The sequence below is a fragment of the Rhineura floridana genome, chromosome 7 (assembly GCF_030035675.1).
Source record: "Rhineura floridana isolate rRhiFlo1 chromosome 7, rRhiFlo1.hap2, whole genome shotgun sequence".
In the NCBI taxonomy this organism is placed as follows: Eukaryota; Metazoa; Chordata; class Lepidosauria; order Squamata; family Rhineuridae; genus Rhineura; species Rhineura floridana.
Window position 1 is genome coordinate 32,615,435 of NC_084486.1, and position 19,558 is coordinate 32,634,992.

Here is a 19,558-nt window from a genome sequence, read left to right on the forward strand (position 1 = left end):
GGAAAGTCTTACCTCACCTAGGTTATCTCAATTGCTGTTACTTTGACAAATCTCTTTAGCTGTATAGATAAGAAAATGATGAATGTAGACAGGAGGATGTTTGCCTGTTAGTCCGTATAAAAAAAAACGGGTCACTTATCCAGCTGAGCTAGCATAAAAATCCTCGCTCTGTCTGAGCTGCTGGAAGACAGACAATTCCGACGAATTCCAGACTCCAACAATCAAAACAAAGCTATGTGGGAAATCTCACGTTTCTTCTTTAACCGGAAGAAATTATTCCCAGTCAGAAAAGAGCCTTCTGACTGAATTTAAACTGGATAAGTTTCATCCAAGACGGACCTCGTCTCAGAGGCTGCACAGGCGTAGGGATCCTCCTGGGAAGTCAGAGCTGGGGAATCCTTTTGAGCTCCAGGCTGCATTCCCTGATGGGTAACCTTCTGGGGGGCTGCACAGAGCTTGGAAAGGTTACTTTTTAAAACTACAACACCCATCAGCCCCAGCCAGCATGGGCACTGGATTGGGCTGGTGGGAGTTATAGTTCAAAAAAGTAACTTTTCCAAGCTCTGGGGCTGCATACCAGTGGTGCGCAAGACCAGATGCAAAACTGGCCAGAGAAATGCCCAGACTCTTAACCTTTGTATAGTAGGCTACATTCCAGCCTTGCAAAGTAAGAGGTTTCTACACATACATACCTTCCTCCTCCACCCAGACAAGAACAAGATATTATCACAGACACATTCCAGCTATATGAAAACACTGAATGGGGATGCAGCCTGGGGAGGGTCCTGAGGGTCCAATGGCTGGGTCTGAGTGTCCCACCCCTGCTGTACACTCGAACTGGAGTCATTATAAGAAGGCCTTAGGTGAGTTGTCTTCAGAGCTTGGAAAAGTTACTTTTTTTGAACTACAACTCCTATCAGCCCCAGCCAGCATGGCCACTGGATTGGGCTGGTGGGAGTTGTAGTTCAAAAAAGTAACATTTCCAAGCTCTGGTTGTCTTGAATAGTTAGGACAGGAGGCACCTGGTGTTCAAAGAAGGGGGGGAGTTTCATCTGAGATGAATGCTTTAACATTTAAAAAGTTAATTTGAGACATGAAAATATTTCTGAAGAAATGATCTCTGAACCTATGCACACAGAATCCGTTCACCCAAATGCCATCTTCTGACAAATTTAATGGACCCTTTCTCATAGGCAAACCTCGATCTCTGAAAATGCCAGGAGCCTCCCAAGCCCAAAGCAGTTCAAGGAAGTGTGTAACTGCTGACGATAAGCAGGTAAGCAAGTGATTCATGCTTCCAAAGGTGAACGTAGCAGGCACAAGATCCCCTTCATGAACTAGATCTTTTCATTCCACTTCGAAGATAACAATGTGAAAAGTGGAAATGCAATTCACACATCCACTTGTTGGGTTTGTGTGTGTGTGTGTGCTTTGTGACATCTGCACTATGCTGATCTGAATGCATACTAAGGGGTCCTAAGCCTGCCATGCCTGAGCCCGTACTCTTATGCCTTTAGTAGCTGCTCGACAGCTATGTGCCCCAATGCCAAAGTAATAGCAGAAAGAGCTGTCACTACATTTTGCTTCAAGCAAAATTTTGAGACAAGTTTGGAGGTCCCTCAGGGAACATCTGAGGAACTTTGTGGGAATTCTCATAACCTTAAACCTCAGAGGGGCCGATCCATGTAATACATTTGTTCTGTCCCCTCGTTGCATTTGCCGGGGGGTCGGGAGCAGATGTTCTTTTATGATGAAGTCAAGTAAGCAATAAGGTTTGACACCAGCTATGCTAATCAATGTGGCTTTTATTTGGATCAGCATTATATTAAGACCCTTCATAGCAAATAATACTTAACCAGTCACAGCTATTGGGGGGGGAGGCCCCCTCCCTAGCAAGGAAGTGGGCCTCAGGGGAGCCAGTCCAGCTGCCCTCCCTAGGCCTTCATAGAGGCTGTACCATTCGTATGTGTTGGTTGATTTTTCTTGTCTCCGTGCCTCTGGATCTGTGCCCTGTATAGCTCAATAACAAGGCAAGTCACACGTCTGCCACCTCCAAGGGGCTGACCCACTGTCCACGTGCCTTCCTTAGGACAGGCAGCCAGCTGTATGAGTCAGGTGACTCTTCCATCTACCTCAGAAGAGACTCGTACCTTCAACATGGGTCACCTTTTCCCCAAGCTTAACCACATCAAAGAGCCACCAAGACCCTTGCATTCTACCTTAAGACTGCCTTTCCTTCTTACACAGTGTAGCAACTCTAAGCTGCTACTTGCTACCATAGACCAATGTTAAGTAGTTTCAGACCCCCTTCCAGGCTACAAAATGGGGACTTTAAAGTGACAATCACTGGATTTATCTATGTTCCAGGCAACATCACTGGTATAGACTCTGTGAAAGGTTGGGAAGGCAGCTGAAGTGGCTCACATGAGCCCCACCCCACTAGGGAGGGACCCTCCCTCCTCTAATAGTTGGGGTTGGTAAAGTGTTATCTGCTATGAAGAGTCTTAATGTAATGCTACTAAGCTGAATAAAAGCCACATTAATTAGCACAGCTGGTATTGAACCTTATTGCTTGTCTGACTTCATCATAAAAGAACATCTGCATTTGCAAGGGGGTGATAGAACATTTAAAGCATATCTAATGCACATTTAAATCACATGACTTCCCCCAAATAATCCTGGGAACTGTGGTTTCCCCCCTCACATAGCTATAAATTCCCAGCAACCTTAACAAACTATAGTTCCCATGATTCTTTGGGGAAGTCATGTGCTTTAAATATGTGTTGGATGTGCTTTGAATGTATAGCGTGGATGTGTCCACTTCAAATCTCTTTCGGGGGCAGCTGTCCTTTATATCATTCCTGAATAAAGAAGGAAGATTTCTTGTTTTCCTGCTCCATTATATATAGTGGCAGCCTGAGGACTGATGGTGAGCCTGAAACAGACTGTTTTCAGAACATTGGAAATGTCTCCAAAAGGGAGTGGTGGAGTCTCACTGCTTCATAGATTTGGAAGAAAACTTATATTAAAATATGATACAATTATAAGTGTAGAGTACACACAACATTGCAACAGCCTGAGACGCCTGTAAAAATGTTCTAGGTCATGATCCATTGATCTGATAACATCTAGCAGAAGTCTGCCTGTGGAAATAAAATGTAAATTGTATTATTTTTAGGGAAGCAATTCTACCTAAAATGTCAAGGTTTTTTTTTTCTGGTCTTCTCTGCCCTATTGGCCAAGTACAAGACATTGCTTTAGCTGGCATACTGCAAACTATTCTGAGAACAGCTCTGACTAAAAGTCCGTGTATATGGTTGGGCTTCCTGCTGGTTTTGATATACAACAAATAAAGCTGAAAATTGCATTATTTATCCTTATCCCCCATGCTGCTCCAAAGACCCCAGAGCAACTTACAGGTGATCTCCCATCCAGACAGCACGCAGGGCCAGAGTTGTATGTTATTTTCATTAGTATATGCATTTCTATGCACACTTTCCCCTAGTACATGCATTTTTGTACACATTCCTTGGATGGTGAACTGTAAAATTCAAAGAAGTGTGAATTTTGAAAAATTGCTACATTTCATTTAGTGTGTTATTTCAAAAGGTGTGAATTGAACCAAATTTCTCCCTCATCCCTGCTAGCAGTACATTTCAAACAATCTGCACTACATCCATACTGCTAGGTTTTATTATAATAAAAATAAATACGATATTTGCAAATCAGCTTCCACTCAAATAAACACAGAGGTTTTTTAACAGAGGTGGGATGGTCACCAAATAGGGATTGCTAACCTTTTTTTTGGCAGAGGGATGTTTATTTTTATTTATTTATTTATGTATTATTTGATTTATATCCCACCCTTCCTCCCAGCAGGAGCACAGCAGATGTTGCCTGCCACTGCCTTGCCTTGGGCTTTGGAGCACACACACACAAAATCGCTGTAGGACTGGCCTTAGCCCACAATACAACAATTTTCTTGTGTTCACCGCCCAGAGAGCTATTGCTAGTCAGGCGGTATAAAAGTCTAATAAATAAAATAATAATAATAATAATAATTCACCACCTCTGCTCTAGTGGGTTTCCCTCAATAGCAAGGGGCTAGACTAGATCACCTTCGGTTACCTTGCAATTCTAAGAACATAAGAACATAAGAAGAGCCTGCTGGATCAGGCCAGTGGCCCATCTAGTCCAGCATCCTGTTCTCACAGTGGCCAACCAGGTGCCTGGGGGAAGCCCGCAAGCAGGACCCGAGTGCAAGAACACTCTCCCCTCCTGAGGTTTCCGGCAACTGGTTTTCAGAAGCATGCTGCCTCTGACTAGGGTGGCACAGCACAGCCATCACAGCTAGTAGCCATTGATAGCCCTGTCCTCCATGAATTTGTCTAATCTTCTTTTAAAGCCATCCAAGCTGGTGGCCATTACTGCATCTTGTGGGAGCAAATTCCATAGTTTAACTATGCGCTGAGTAAAGAAGTACTTCCTTTTGTCTGTCCTGAATCTTCCAACATTCAGCTTCTTTGAATGTCCACGAGTTCTAGTATTATGAGAGAGGGAGAAGAACTTTTCTCTATCCACTTTCTCAATGCCATGCATAATTTTATACACTTCTATCATGTCTCCTCTGACCCGCCTTTTCTCTAAACTAAAAAGCCCCAAATGCTGCAACCTTTCCTCGTAAGGGAGTCGCTCCATCCCCTTGATCATTCTGGTTGCCCTCTTCTGAACCTTTTCCAACTCTAGAATATCCTTTTTGAGATGAGGCGACCAGAACTGTACACAGTATTCCAAATGCGGCCGCACCATAGATTTATACAACGGCATTATGATATCGGCTGTTTTATTTTCAATACCTTTCCTAATTATCGCTAGCATGGAATTTGCCTTTTTCACAGCTGCCGCACACTGGGTCGACATTTTCATCGTGCTGTCCACTACAACCCCGAGGTCTCTCTCCTGGTCGGTCACCGCCAGTTCAGACCCCATGAGCGTATATGTGAAATGAAGATTTTTTGCTCCAATATGCATAATTTTACACTTGTTTATATTGAATTGCATTTGCCATTTTTCCGCCCATTCACTCAGTTTGGAGAGGTCTTTTTGGAGCTCTTCGCAATCCCTTTTTGTTTTAACAACCCTGAACAATTTAGTGTTGTCAGCAAACTTGGCCACTTCACTGCTCACTCCTAATTCTAGGTCATTAATGAACAAGTTGAAAAGTACAGGTCCCAATACCGATCCTTGAGGGACTCCACTTTCTACAGCCCTCCATTGGGAGAACTGTCCGTTTATTCCTACTCTCTGCTTTCTGCTTCTTAACCAATTCCTTATCCACAAGAGGACCTCTGCTCTTATTCCATGACTGCTAAGCTTCCTCAGAAGCCTTTGGTGAGGTACCTTGTCAAACGCTTTTTGAAAGTCTAAGTACACTATGTCCACTGGATCACCTCTATCTATATGCTTGTTGACACTCTCAAAGAATTCTAATAGGTTACTGAGACAGGACTTTCCCTTGCAGAAGCCATGCTGGCTCTGCTTCAGCAAGGCTTCTTCTTATTTATTTATTTATTTATTTATTAAATTTATATACCGCCCGACTAACAATAGCTCTCTGGGCGGTGAACATAAAATAGCATAAAAATACAATGAATAACAAAATAATACTAAAATACAATCATCAATCCAATACAATAAACATTTTAAAAAGTAAATCAGTGTAACTTAAAATGCTTCAGAGAATAGGAAGGTTTTGACCTGGCGCCGGAAGGAGAGCAGAGTCGGCGCCAGGCGTACTTCCTCGGGGAGACTGTTCCATAGTTCGGGGGCCACCACTGAGAAGGCCCTAGATCTTGTCATCACCCTCCGGGCCTCCCTGTGAGTTGGAACCCGGAGGAGGGCCTTCGTAGCAGAACGTAGTGCTTGGGTCGGTACATATCGGAAGAGGCGTTCCGCAAGGTATCGTGGTCCCGCACCATATAAGGCTTTATAGGTTAATACCAACACTTTGAATCTAGCCCGGAAACATATTGGCAACCAGTGCAAGCTGGCCAGAACAGGTGTTATATGCTCGGACCGCTTGGTCCTTGTCAGCAATCTGGCCGCCGCATTTTGCACTAGTTGTAGCTTCCGAACTGTCTTCAAAGGTAGCCCTATGTAAAGCGCATTACAGTAATCCAAACGTGAGGTTACCAGAGCATGTACCACTGATGTAAGGTCCTCTTTACTCAAATAGGGATGTAGCTGGGCTACCAACCGAAGTTGGTAAAACGCATTCCTAACCACCGAGGCTACTTGAGCCTCAAGTGAGAGGGAAGAGTCTAAAAAGACTCCCAGACTACGAACCCGGTCCTTTAGGGGGAGTGTAACCCCATCCAGGACAGGGTATATATCCACCATCCGATCAGAGAACCCGTCCACCAACAGCATCTCAGTCTTGTCTGGATTGAGCTTCAGTTTGTTAACTCTCATCCAGTCCATTGTCGCGGCCAGGCAACGGTTCAGCAAATCGACAGCCTCACCTGAAGAAGATGAAAAGGAGAAGTAGAGCTGCGTGTCATCAGCATACTGATGACAACGCACTCCAAAACTCCTGATGACCTCTCCCAACGGCTTCATGTAGATATTAAAAAGCAGGGGGGACAAAACTGATCCCTGCGGGACCCCATATTGGAGAACCCGCGGTGTCGAGCAATGTTCCCCAAGCACTACCTTCTGGAGACAATCCGCCAAGTAGGAGCAGAACCACTGCCAAGCAGTACCTCCAACTCCCAACTCCGTGAGCCTCTCCAGAAGGATACCATGGTCGATGGTATCAAAAGCCGCTGAGAGATCAAGGAGAATCAACAGAGTTACACTCCCTCTGTCTCTTTCCCGACATAGGTCATCGTACAGGGCGACCAAGGCTGTCTCAGTGCCAAAACCGGGCCTAAAACCCAATTGAAATGGATCTAGATAATCAGTTTCATCCAATAGCGCCTGGAGCTGGCCAGCAACCACCCGTTCCAAGACCTTGCCCAGGAATGGAACATTCGCCACTGGCCTGTAGCTGTTAAAATTGTCTGGGTCCAAGGAAGGCTTTTTCAGGAGTGGTCTCACCACTGCCTTTTTCAGACAGCCCGGGACCACTCCCTCTCGTAAAGAGGCATTTATCACTTCCTTGGCCCAGCTACCTGTTCCATTCCTGCTAGTTTTTATCAGCCAGGAGGGGCAAGGATCCAGTACCGAAGTGGTTGCACGTACCTGTCCAAGCACCTTGTCCACGTCCTCGAGTTGAACCAACTGAAGCTCATCCAACTATAGTTCTTCTTTGTGCTTAGTTAATCTAGCTTTAATTATACTTTCTACCAGTTTTCCAGGGACAGAAGTTAAGCTAACTGGCCTGTAATTTCCAGGATCCCCCCTGGATCCCTTTTTGAAGATTGGCGTTACATTTGCCACTTTCCAGTCCTCAGGCATGGAGGAGGACCCAAGGGACAAGTTACATATTTTAGTTAGCAGATCAGCAATTTCACATTTGAGTTCTTTGAGAACTCTCGGGTGGATGCCATCCGGGCCCAGTGATTTGTCAGTTTTTATATTGTCCATTAAGCTTAGAACTTCCTCTCTCGTTACCACTATTTGTCTCAGTTCCTCAGAATCCCTTCCTGCAAATGTTAGTTCAGGTTCAGGGATCTGCCCTATATCTTCCACTGTGAAGACAGATGCAAAGAATTCATTTAGCTTCTCGGCAATCTTCTTATCGTTCTTTAGTACACCTTTGACTCCCTTATCATCCAAGGGTCCAGTTGTCTCCCTAGATGGTCTCCTGCTTTGAATGTATTTATAGAATTTTTTGTTGTTGGTTTTTATGTTCTTAGCAATGTGCTCCTCAAATTCTTTTTTAGCATCCCTTATTGTCTTCTTGCATTTCTTTTGCCAGAGTTTATGTTCTTTTTTATTTTCTTCATTCGGACAAGACTTCCATTTTCTGAAGGAAGACTTTTTGCCTCTAAGAGCTTCCTTGACTTTGCTCGTTAACCATGCTGGCATCTTCTTGGCCCTGGCGGTACCTTTTCTGATCTGCGGTATGCACTCCAGTTGAGCTTCTAATATAGTGTTTTTAAACAACTTCCAAGCATTTTCGAGTGATGTGACCCTCTGGACTTTGTTTTTCAGCTTTCTTTTTACCAATCCCCTCATTTTTGTGAAGTTTCCTCTTTTGAAGTCAAATGTGACCGTGTTGGATTTTCTTGGCAATTGGCCAGTTACATGTATGTTTAATTTAATAGCACTGTGGTCACTGCTCCCAATCGGTTCAACAACACTTACATCTCGCACCAGGTCCCGGTCCCCACTGAGGATTAAGTCCAGGGTTGCCGTCCCTCTGGTCGGTTCCATGACCAACTGATCTAGGGAATAGTCATTTAGAATATCTAGAAACTTTGCTTCTTTGTCATGACTGGAACACATATGCAGCCAGTCTATGTCCGGGTAGTTGAAGTCACCCATTACTACCACCTTTCCTAGTTTGGATGCTTCCTCAATTTCATATCTCATCTCAAGGTCTCCCTGAGCATTTTGATCAGGGGGACGATAGATTGTTCCCAGTATTAAGTCCCTCCTGGGGCATGGTATCACCACCCACAACGATTCTGTGGAGGAGTCTGCCTCTTTTGGGGTTTCGAGCTTGCTGGATTCAATGCCTTCTTTCACGTATAGAGCGACTCCGCCACCAATACGTCCTTCCCTGTCCTTCCGATATAGTTTATATCCAGGGATAACCGTATCCCACTGGTTTTCTCCATTCCACCAGGTCTCGGTTATGCTCACTATATCAATGCTCTTCTCTAAGACCAAGCACTCCAGTTCTCCCATCTTGGTTCGGAGGCTCCTAGCATTAGCGTACAGGCACTTGTAAGCAGTGTCTCTCTTCAAGTGTCTTTGGCACTTGTGGTTAGGCCTGTGGTAATTTTGCTCTTCTGAATTTATATCCTGTGCCCCTGCTCTCACAATGCCTACTTCTAGGCCTACCCCTTTTAAAATTTCATCATTTCTTTGGTTTTTATCCCAGGGGGGAGGTTTATTCCGAACCGGACCTTTCTCAGCTCCTGTTGGGTTTCCCCCCTCAGTCAGTTTAAAAGCTGCTCTGCTACCTTTTTAATTTTAAGTGCCAGCAGTCTGGTTCCATTCTGGTTCAAGTGGAGCCCGTCCCTTTTGCACAGGCCCGGCTTGTCCCAAAATGCTCCCCAGTGCCTAACAAATCCAAACCCTTCCACCCGACACCATCGTCTCATCCACGCATTGAGACTACGAAGCTGGGCCTGTCTGGCTGGTCCTGCGCGTGGAACCGGTAGCATTTCAGAGAAAGCCACCTTGGACGTCCTGACTTTCAGCATCCTACCTAGCAACCTAAATTTTGCTTCCAGGACCTCACGGCTGCATTTCCCCATGTCGTTGGTGCCAACGTGCACCACGACCACTGACTCCTTCCCAGCACTGTCTACCAAACTATCTAAACGACGGGCGATATCCGCAACCTTCGCACCAGGCAGGCAAAACACCTTGCAGTCTACACGCCCATCACACACCCCACTGTCTATGTTCCTAATGATCGAATCACCCACTACAAGGATCCCTCCACCCCCTGGAGATATATCCTCGGCACGAGAGGATAGCTGCTCATCCCCCAAGGAATGGGTCCCTTCTAAGGGATCGTTTCCCTCTTCCTCAGCTGGATGCTCTCCTTCCCCGAGACCATCGTTGTCCATGATAGCAGGAGAGCTATCATCGTTGGAGTAGGACACAGCTATAACGTCCCTGAAGGCCTCCTCCACACACCTCTCTGCCTCTCTCAGCTTTTCCAGGTCTGCCACCTTGGCCTCAAGGAAATGAAGTCGTTCCCGGAGAGCCAGTAGCTCATTGCACCGAGAGCACACCCACGACTTCTGTCCAACAGGCAGATAGTCGTACATGCTGCAGGCGGTGCAAAACACTGGAAAGCCCCCACACCCCTGCTGGCTTCTTACCTGCATAGTTTTGTTTAAGGTTTATTACGTCAATGGGTTGGAGACTGCGGTTTAGTTGAGGTCAGGGAACAGACGGGCAGAGTGGGGGGCCCTGGCCTCCTCGCCCTGCTGCCGAATTCACTCTGCTGCTGAACTCGCCTTGACGCTTTGTCAGCTGGGGCCTTGATGCTTCATCAGCTGGGGCTCCCTCTAGCTCATGGAGCAGGCTCCCTCGCTAGGGTGCTCTGACTTTATATGTGTGGCTGGTTCCTCCCAGCTACTGCTGCCAGCCAATGATGTGTTACTTGAGGCTGATGGCTATCAGCTGGGGCTTAACTCTTTAGTATTCTCTCAGGCTTCCTTCCTTTGAAGGCAGGAAGGCAGGCTTCCTTCCTTCCTGAGCGAGGGGTGGGGTTGTTTAAGCTTTTGGCTGCTTTTAATCTAATCAAGGGGCTGCGCCTTCCAGGCAAGTCTTTTGTGTTTGTTGTTTTCCCACCTAGAACAGCCTGACCTTTCTTTAACCTAGGGAAACAGAGCTTGTGGTTGTGTTTCAGGAAGGCTGAAGCTGCCCTTTTTAGCAAGGACTGAGCTGACTCTCTCCCTGTATGTGTCGGTGGAGTTTCCTTTTCCCCCTTCTCTCCGACTGGAATTTAGCCTTGTTTACAGTGTCCCCTGAAGCTTTCCTGCTAGGGTGGTGTTGAAAACTAGCTTTCTATAGGCTTCCTTCTCCTAGGATCTGTCTCCTAAGATATAGGTTCTTTCAGGATTTGGCTCCTAGCCCAGGGTGACCTTGGGCTGCCCTTATTACTTATTGCTCTGAGCTGTTTTACTTCAATTAAATAATGGAATAAATGGGAGCTACTTACCCTCTTTTCGCTCTGCTGCTTAACTCGCCTTGACGCTTTGTCAGCTGGGGCCTTGACGCTTCGTCAGCTGGGGCTCCCTCTAGCTCGTGATTCTAAATGTCTCTGATTACCTCTAAAAGATCACTTTTTTCTTGTTGTCCAAAAAGTTTTGACTCTGCTGAAATATTATGTTGGAAACTTCATCCAAAGATTTAAAATGGCCATGTATTAGAAGGAATATTTGTTCAAGTACGAATAACTTCCTATCATCTTTCTCTTGCACCACCAAAATGCTAGTTATCAAATCCTACTGCATATGTTTGTTTTCTGTTATTATATGCCCAGTAGGTTGGTATTTGATGACCTTTTACTCCAAGAATTCAGTTTCCTGAAGCAGAAAATTAAGCTTTCCCTGCTTTTCTGTGGAAAAGTCAGTGTGCTCCCAATATTCATGCAAGACTGTACTGACATACACGTAGCAGAGAAAATATTAAGTACTATCCCTAAAATAGCTGGTTCAGCAAAAGAAAGTGTCTGAATAAAGATGTGGGGTTGGATATAGACTAACTTGGTTATGACTAAGATGCCCTCTTGATATCAGTGGGACTAAAGCCGGTGTAGGGAACCTTTTGCTCTCCACATGTTGCTGAACTACAACCACCACCAGGCCCTGCAAGCAGGGCCAATGACCAGGAAAATGGGAGATGTAGTTCAGCAACATCTGGAGGGCCCTACACCTGAACTAAAACATAGCTAACTTAAACAGTTCAATCCTATATATGTCTACTCCAAAGTAAGTCTCATTGAGATCAGTGGGGCTTAGTCCCACATAAGTGAGTGTAAGGTTACAGTTTAGTCTGGATCCAGCCCATGGTCTCCAAGTGTCTTTTTCTCTGTCACATTGAACCTATTAAATGAGAATAAGGTCCTTTACTCTGATTTGCCTGTTTGCAATGAGGCGTCAAGGGACAGTGAGATTTATTCATATTTTAGCTGCACTAATGAGCACCTGTAGATGGTCTAAGTTAGAGATGGGAATGTTTGCAATAAATGATTCTGACCTTCTAAAAAGTCACCTTTTTAGTTGGGAAAAACAACTCTTTGATCAGCACTTTCCTCCTGCAATACAGGAAAAGAAACCAGGAGGTGTGAACAGGTATATAACTGAATAGCATTGAGAAGTAGACCTGGCCACAGAAACTGCAGATCCAGTGCTAGGGCTCTTCTGCATGGAAGCATTTCTTTGTAGAAAACACACTTCTTTTACCTTTGCTTTTCATTTGCATCATCTGCAGTTCCTGCTCAATGTTACCTGCCAGTTGCTTTTTCTCATTCACACATGCATGCATTCCTCTGGGAAGGATTAGTCTTGCTTTTTCCTTGTGGCCCCACCCTTTAATTATACATTTCCATTCCCTCTGGTTGCTAGGTGACCAAGCATGCTCAGTCTGTTCTACCAGCTGCAGTAGGTTCCTTTTTTAAAAAAAAAAACAACCCAGAAGTATGAATATCTGTTTTTTTCCTGGTAGGATACAGCTGACATACAAATCTTTGTTTGAGCAGTGTTATGCTTTTGTGCACAAGTTAGGGGGGAAAGGAAAATAAGGCACCATTCGCAGCAACATAAAAAAGGCTAGCAGAATGGGGGAGAGCAGCCGGAAGATGCTTGTCAGCCTACAGGACATAAAATGAAAAAAGGGAGGAGGAGGAGTGGGAGTGGGAAAGGGAATGATTGACATGCCCACCTAAAAGCAATGGAGCAAAGCATCTGCGAGCACTAGAGAAAGGGGATGAAGACTTTTTCTCCCCTTTTTGTATTAGCAGTGGATTGGGTTTGTATGAATTTACAGGGGGGAAACTGCAGGACAGCTTCTGTTTGACGGTAACGTCATGTGATCCTTGCAAATTTAAAGGATATGCGAGTAGCACCAAACACACAGTAAATTACTGTGTAGATGAGCCCCTAGTTTCATAGAATTAAATGATAAATCTTTCCCTGGACCACACCACTTCAGGCTGCAGATGGTGAGGACTATGTGTTTGCCCCTCCCCTGGAGACAAAGCTACTTTTGCACACTGAATTAACATATCAGGGAGGAGTCAACCTCACTTTCTTACTGGCATGTTCACTTGGTATGTAAAGGGAACTTTTTTTCATGGAGAAGCATTCAAACATTTATTCTCACTGTGCAGCCCAGGAAAACATTTTAGCCCAATTTTTCTGATTATAGAAACTGGCCCTTAGCTTAATGTAATTTAATAATGCTATGACCCTACTAGCCTGGCATGGTAATTTTGAAGTAAGTCCCACTATGTTCAAAGGAGTTTACTCCCATGAAAAGGTGCACAGAATTATGTTCCTTGCATCTGTTCCTTCTGTGATGGTGCTGCTACCTTCATTTGCTTTTGATGGCATGTCTCCATCCAATAAAACTGGAGAATTTTGTCTGGTGCTCATTTTTAAGTGAATGGCCTCATTTGCATGTTCTGGACTAACACAAAGTAAACATTCTTCGGATTTTGCACTTTTCCAAATTTTGCTATACAGTTCTTGACTTAGAAATGGTACCAAAATATGTTTTTAAAAAGTATTTTAAGCTAAAATATATTGAGAGAAGTGTACATTGACATAAAATAAGTACTGAAATGTGTATTTTGCAACAAAATGCTAATTTAAAAACAAATGTTCATACATTTAAACAACCACAACAAACAAATAAATCATGATAAAAAGGGGAAAGAACAGACATGAATGAACACATGCCAAACAACATAAATTAGAAACAGAGTGATCTGTCCAACCGTATGTTCCAGAGATACAGACTTCAGTCTTGCAAGTTTTTCCACCGCACCAATCTCCCTGCTGCTAAGTAAGAGTGATCCACTCGCCAGAGGCCTAGCATACCATCTCCACTCAACAGGGCTGGTTCTAAAGGGCAGCCAGGTTGGGCACTGGTCCGAGGGCCCAGGAGCTACAGGAGCCCCTGAGGGGCCCCTGAGGGGCCCTCCACTCCCCTTCCATGATCTGCGCCCTCCCACATCCGCCACTTACCTGTCAGCCAGCTTTTTAGCATTGCCCTTAATGAAGATGGCAGCCGCAGCTTCCCTAAAGTACTGAAGCCGCTGCCACCATCTTAGTTGATGGCAGAGATGTGCGCGCGTAGCACGCACGTGTGCCATCAACAAAGATGGCGGTGAAGGCTTCATTCCCCTTAGGGAAATTGCGGCTGCCATATTCATTAAGGGCAATGATAAAGACTAGACAGGTAGGGGGGCTGTGGGGAGCATGGGGGGCTGCACGCACTTGCATACGTGCACACACACACACACACCGACCGGAGGGCCAGGGCAAGCTGATGCCCAAGGGCCCCCGCATGCCTGGAGCTGGCCCTGCCACTCAACCTGGCAAGCTACTTCAGCATCTGCCAGCTGGACAAAGCCAGACTGATCTTATTCCTTCCTCCAGGAAAACCAGGTTCCGTTATTCTTAGCAAAGGGAGCACTGAGTCCCAAGTCCTCACCCCAGTCCTCCTGGTGTCCCAACTACTACTAGTCAGAGCTTGGAAAAGTTACTTTTTTAAACTACAACTCCCACCAGCCCCAGCCAGCATGGCCACTGGATTGGGCTGGTGGGAGTTGTAGTTCAAAAAAGTAACTTTTCCAAGCTTTGCTGCTAGTATTCCTTGCATTATCTGGCTGCTGCTCCTGCAGTTATTCCTCAGGAGCCATGGAGATCTTGGGCTAAATCTCCACTCCCAGAAATGGGCTGCCAAGTAGAGGCTGACACTATTGGATGTTCGTGTCTTGGGTGTGGCACTAGCCTCGTCTAGTCAAGAGAGAATGGACTCCCAGGTCTGTTCTTCTCAACTATGGTCACCTCCAGACTTTCAGTAATTTGTGGGCGGAATTAGGCTTGCACAATTAGAGTGGATGAAAGCACTCTCTCACCCTAGTCTAACAAGTCCACTTTAAACAAAAAACACACCGACTTTTTGCAGTTAGGAAAGGGATGGGGCAATGCAGGGAAACGTGTGGATGAACTGATGATTAAGGGGAAGGCATATAAACACCTAGCAAGCAAATTAGGATGAATAGACATTGTCATATAATGTCTCTGCAAACAAATGATAACGAATGCTTAATAAAGACCAGGAGTAGTTAACCTCCGCATAAGCTTTGTGCAAGCAAGTCAGGATGAATGCTGAATAAACAGGCCATCTGGAGGAGCTCTATGGCAAGAGGGAGACGCTGCCAACAGTTTTGTCACTTCTGGATCTATTACAAATTGATTTGATGCAAGGGACGTCAAGTTCTAGTATTATGAGAAAGTAAGAATTTCTCTCTGTCAGATTTCTTCCTTACCATTCATAATTTTATAAATCTCTATCAAGTGCCTTTCAAAGCTGTAAAAATATTACTTTTAAAACTGTTCAAGTTAAAGCTTTGATTATTGTTGTGGTTTGCTTGCCATTCATGTTTGACTGGCTTGTTCTGCCATTTTACCTACTCTTTCTTTGCATCTAATGACTTTCCAGATATAATTATAAGATATTTAGCTGAAGTACTATTAAAACTTAATTAATTTTCAGTTGGCATGAATTAGCCACAATACAAATAAAGGCACACATTTAGAGATGCCATTTCATGTGAACTTAAAAGTTGACTTGAAGACATTTGTTTATATTTTATACAATTAACTAGCTCTTGGCTCGATACCTTAATAATTCTTACTTGTTACATTATGGCTCTTTGGTTATTTGAATGGCCATTTGGTATTTCCACAGGACAGAACTACATGTTACACAAAAATACAGAAAGCACATCGAAGATGCCTCTTTCTATATGCAGAGAAGAATAGGGGTACTCAATCAAATGTCACAGAGAGAGGCCACATTTGTATCTGACGTCATTTGTCATTCTTTTTGTTGACAGATTATGACTAACTATCCTTGACTCCTTGGGAACAGTTGCAACATTGGGGGGCTGGAGAAGAGCTACCCTGGGAGTGAGTACTTGAGCATTTGGGTGCTTTGCTAGCCCCCCTGGGCTGCTGTCTCTTGAGACAGCTGAAGTCCTTGGCAAGTGCTGTAAGGACTGGGACCGCATGCCTGACCCTGAAGCCAGAGGGAGGCTGCAATCAATCTTGCAGTCTCTTGTATCAGCTCCTGGCTGGGTCAGGGAGCATAAAGGTCCTTGGGCAGTGGGTCTGCTGCCGGCAGGGTTGCCACCAAATGGGCAACAGGAAAGGGAATCATCCCTTAGGAAGTTCTGCAGGTGCAGGTGCTACCCCTTCTGTTTTTATTTCTTCCAATCTTGAGGAAGTTGGACGGTTGGGAAGAAGTAAGGTGTATGTGTGGTTACTGTAAAGGTGAAAGCCTGTGCAGTGAATTGTATGATAGCAGACTGTGGCCAGATGCCTTCAGAGTGAGAGTCTGTAACTGGAAGAAGGCTGGTCCTCCCTGTGTAAGAGATGGGGGGAGTAGATGTGCCCAGTGTGAAAGGTATTAGGTGGGTCTGGTGTAGTTCTAATAATACTGTTCCCAATCCTCTCAGAAACCTACTGGGATAACTGGTTGTGGTAGGTATTGTTGGTACATTGTTTACATCATGTGTTTAGAAGGAGTCTTGGGAAGGAGGGACATGGGGATGCCACCCCAATTCCGATGATCATGGGTAGAGAGAGGTCTAGCCATGGGGAGGTGATAAGCTACCGTGGAAGGCAAGGGCAAGACTATCTACACCTTGTTCCTCACTCCCACTCCTCCCATAGAGGTTCCTGGTTGCTCATCTGCTGTGCCCACTGGCCTGTGCAAAATGTTGTTTAATACCAAATCAGTGCACAATAAGACCACACTCATCCATGATATGATCATGGATGAAGGTACCAATCCAGTGTGTATTACCAAGACCTGGGTGGCTGAGCTGGGAAAAGTTGAACTGACCCAATTTGGATATTTAGTGCAACATCAGCACAGGCTGCAAGGATGAGAGGAGGAGTTGTTGTGGCCCATAGATCTTTCTTCTCCTTTACCAGGAAACCATTCTGTCTTGGAACTGGCTATGAGGGCCTACACCTGGTGTTGGGCCAAGGAGACAGTGAACTAGGGTTGCTGGTAGTGTATTGTCCACCCTACTGCCCAGCAGCTTCTCTGACTGAGCTGGCTGGAGCCATCTTGGCTCTGATGGTGGAGGAGCCCAGAAACATAGTCCTAGGTGATTTCAGTATGCATGCTGAGCCTGCCTCTAACGTTCCAGCTTGGGACTTCATGGCCTCGTTGACAACCATGGGGCTGTCTGAAGTTGTCACCGGTCCAACACATAGGACAGGGCACATTCTCAGTTTGGTTTTTCCTCCAGATGGAGGAAGGGGTGGTCTGGAAATAGGGAGGGTGGATATCAGAAGATTGCCCTTCAACTCATGGAGGGCAATTGGCATGGTGACGGGGTGGTGAAGCTAGCACAGTCATCCCCATGGCCCTCCTCCCATGTTTATGGAATGCCTAAAGAGGGTTTTGTGTTTTGTCTAGTACAACACGTCCATATTCAGAATCCTTGTGAACAAATGATTGCACCACCCTTACACAACAAATCTATTTGTCAAATGTATGCTGGTGTTCACATAAAGTGTGAAAGGGAGATGCATGTTTCCAAACTATTCTCCATACATATTCTGAAGCAAACTGACCTGTTCTGCACATCCCAGACCAATGTTATTTATTTATTTTGTTTATTATTTGATTTCTATCCCGCCCTTCCTCCCAGCAGGAGCCCAGGGCGGCAATTTGCAAATTGGAATGTACTTACACTTCAGACTTTGCACTTCTCCAGATGTTGCACTTCTTCAGACGATTCAGGGTGATTTATACAAATCCCCTTACTCTTATTTCTTATTAGATGCAGCATACAATCGCTTAGTCATCACCTTGCTCTTGCAGTATGGTGTACAGCTCAGATATGCACTCTGCTGTTTTGTGGATAACTTTTTCACATTTGTGAGGTGGTGCCAGTGTGACTGTGTAGGGAGGATCATTGGGCAACTGTGAGCCAGTTACTCATTCTTAGCCTAGCCTAAGAAGGTTGGTTGGACAGATAAAATGAGGTAATCCCCATGTCCAGTACCCTACTCTTCATAGAGTAGAGGGCAGGTTACAAACATGAAAAATACACAAATGAAACAGAAAGATGATTCATAGGCAAAGCTTGATTCTGCACACGTATGTCTATCTGTAAGATTTTATAGTGGGTTAAGTCCAGAATTTCCTCCTACTATTGGTAACATCCCCTAAGTGGAGTTCATTCAGGATTCTCCCACTGGTGGTAAGGGAGGGAGTCAATCTTCTCTGATGTCCCCTTCTCCCTGAATCCCTTTGTCCTACCTTTCATGTTGTTCCACAGGGTTATGTGACCTTCCAGAGCAGATGGGGGCCATAGGGAGCTGCGGGGGTGTGGGAAATCATGAAAATTGCCTCCATCATTCTGCCAGTGGAATTCATTCAGGATCTGAATGATGGAAGAAGTCCTTCCATTTGTAGGAGGCAAAGTCTGGATCCAACCTGGTGAAGCTAGTAAGTATGGATATTTTTCTGGCAAAGCAGGGGTTTTTAAATAAATAAAATAAAGACATAAAAAGGATTGTTTCTTTTTCTTTTGCAGACATGCTAGTCACATCTTGAGGAGGACATTTAGTGATCCCACTGAAGATATCAAAAACAGTGAAAGAGATGTGAAAGAAAAAATCATTTTTAATCCATTCCAGTTGCTTATATTATGAATTTCATTACAGCCAATTCCATTATAAGAATCCATTCTCTCAATATAGCCAATAATTTGAAAGTTCAGCTAGATTTAATAATTCATTCAGTAAAATGCATCAGTTTTCCACAACACAGTATAACAATTATGGGATGAGATGCCATGAGAGACAAATTTAAACTTGTGTGCCCAAGGATTTTTCTAAACATGACATTTTTCATATCTCTGCATTCTATAAACTCCCATACTAAAAGAATTCACAAATAACTAATAGCAGAGACAGTCAATTTAGAAGCATATATGGATGCATCCAGTGCACTATGTTAGTTCAGGTTCTGCTAAGCTAAACAACAGTTACAACTATACTATTGGGTTCAGAAAAGTGCCATTCTGATGGTAGCATCTATGTATTTAGATATGGGGTGGGTTAAGGTATTTTCCAGGACAGGAAATTTTCTTGAATTCTACTGCTGCTTTTCCATTTTAGCTGAAGAATTCTGTTTTATTGTAATATGATCTGTTTTTAAATACATATTTTGTATTTTCTTATATTTGTTTAATTGTGGTGGCCTATGGCTTTGAACAATAAAGATATCTTCTTCAAAATGGATCTGATGCACACATGAGTTCTCTTCAGGCATTCGTAGTGAACACGTGAAAAGAGCAGCGGGGTTGCATGTGCAACCCTGCCCCCAACGCCCAATCCCCAAAAGTCTGAAGAGGGCTTACAATCCCATTCAGCTGAACACAGCTGCCTCTATGTTATCAGGGTTCCCAACTGCTTAGTGACACAACACAGAAAAGTTGGGGCAGCACATGCAGAATAGAAACATTGGGGGTGTGGCTTCCCATACACATAGGCATCTGGCTGACCACTGTAAGAACAGGATGTTGGAGTAGATGGGTCACTACCCTGATCCAGCAGGCTCCTGTTATGTTCTCACAGTCTCTGCCCCAATACTAAAGTTGGGGAAT

At 44.6% G+C, this 19,558-nt stretch overlaps 1 long non-coding RNA gene across 1 annotated transcript; it reads left to right on the plus strand.

Annotated features, from left to right (window-relative positions):
- Nucleotides 1-16,019: 16,019 nt before the first annotated feature.
- LOC133388357 (uncharacterized) lies at nt 16,020-19,143 on the plus strand. Its single transcript, XR_009763759.1, has 3 exons — nt 16,020-16,105; nt 18,227-18,396; nt 18,485-19,143. It is a non-coding gene; the product is annotated as an uncharacterized LOC133388357 (long non-coding RNA).
- The last annotated feature ends 415 nt before the right edge of the window (nt 19,144-19,558 follow it).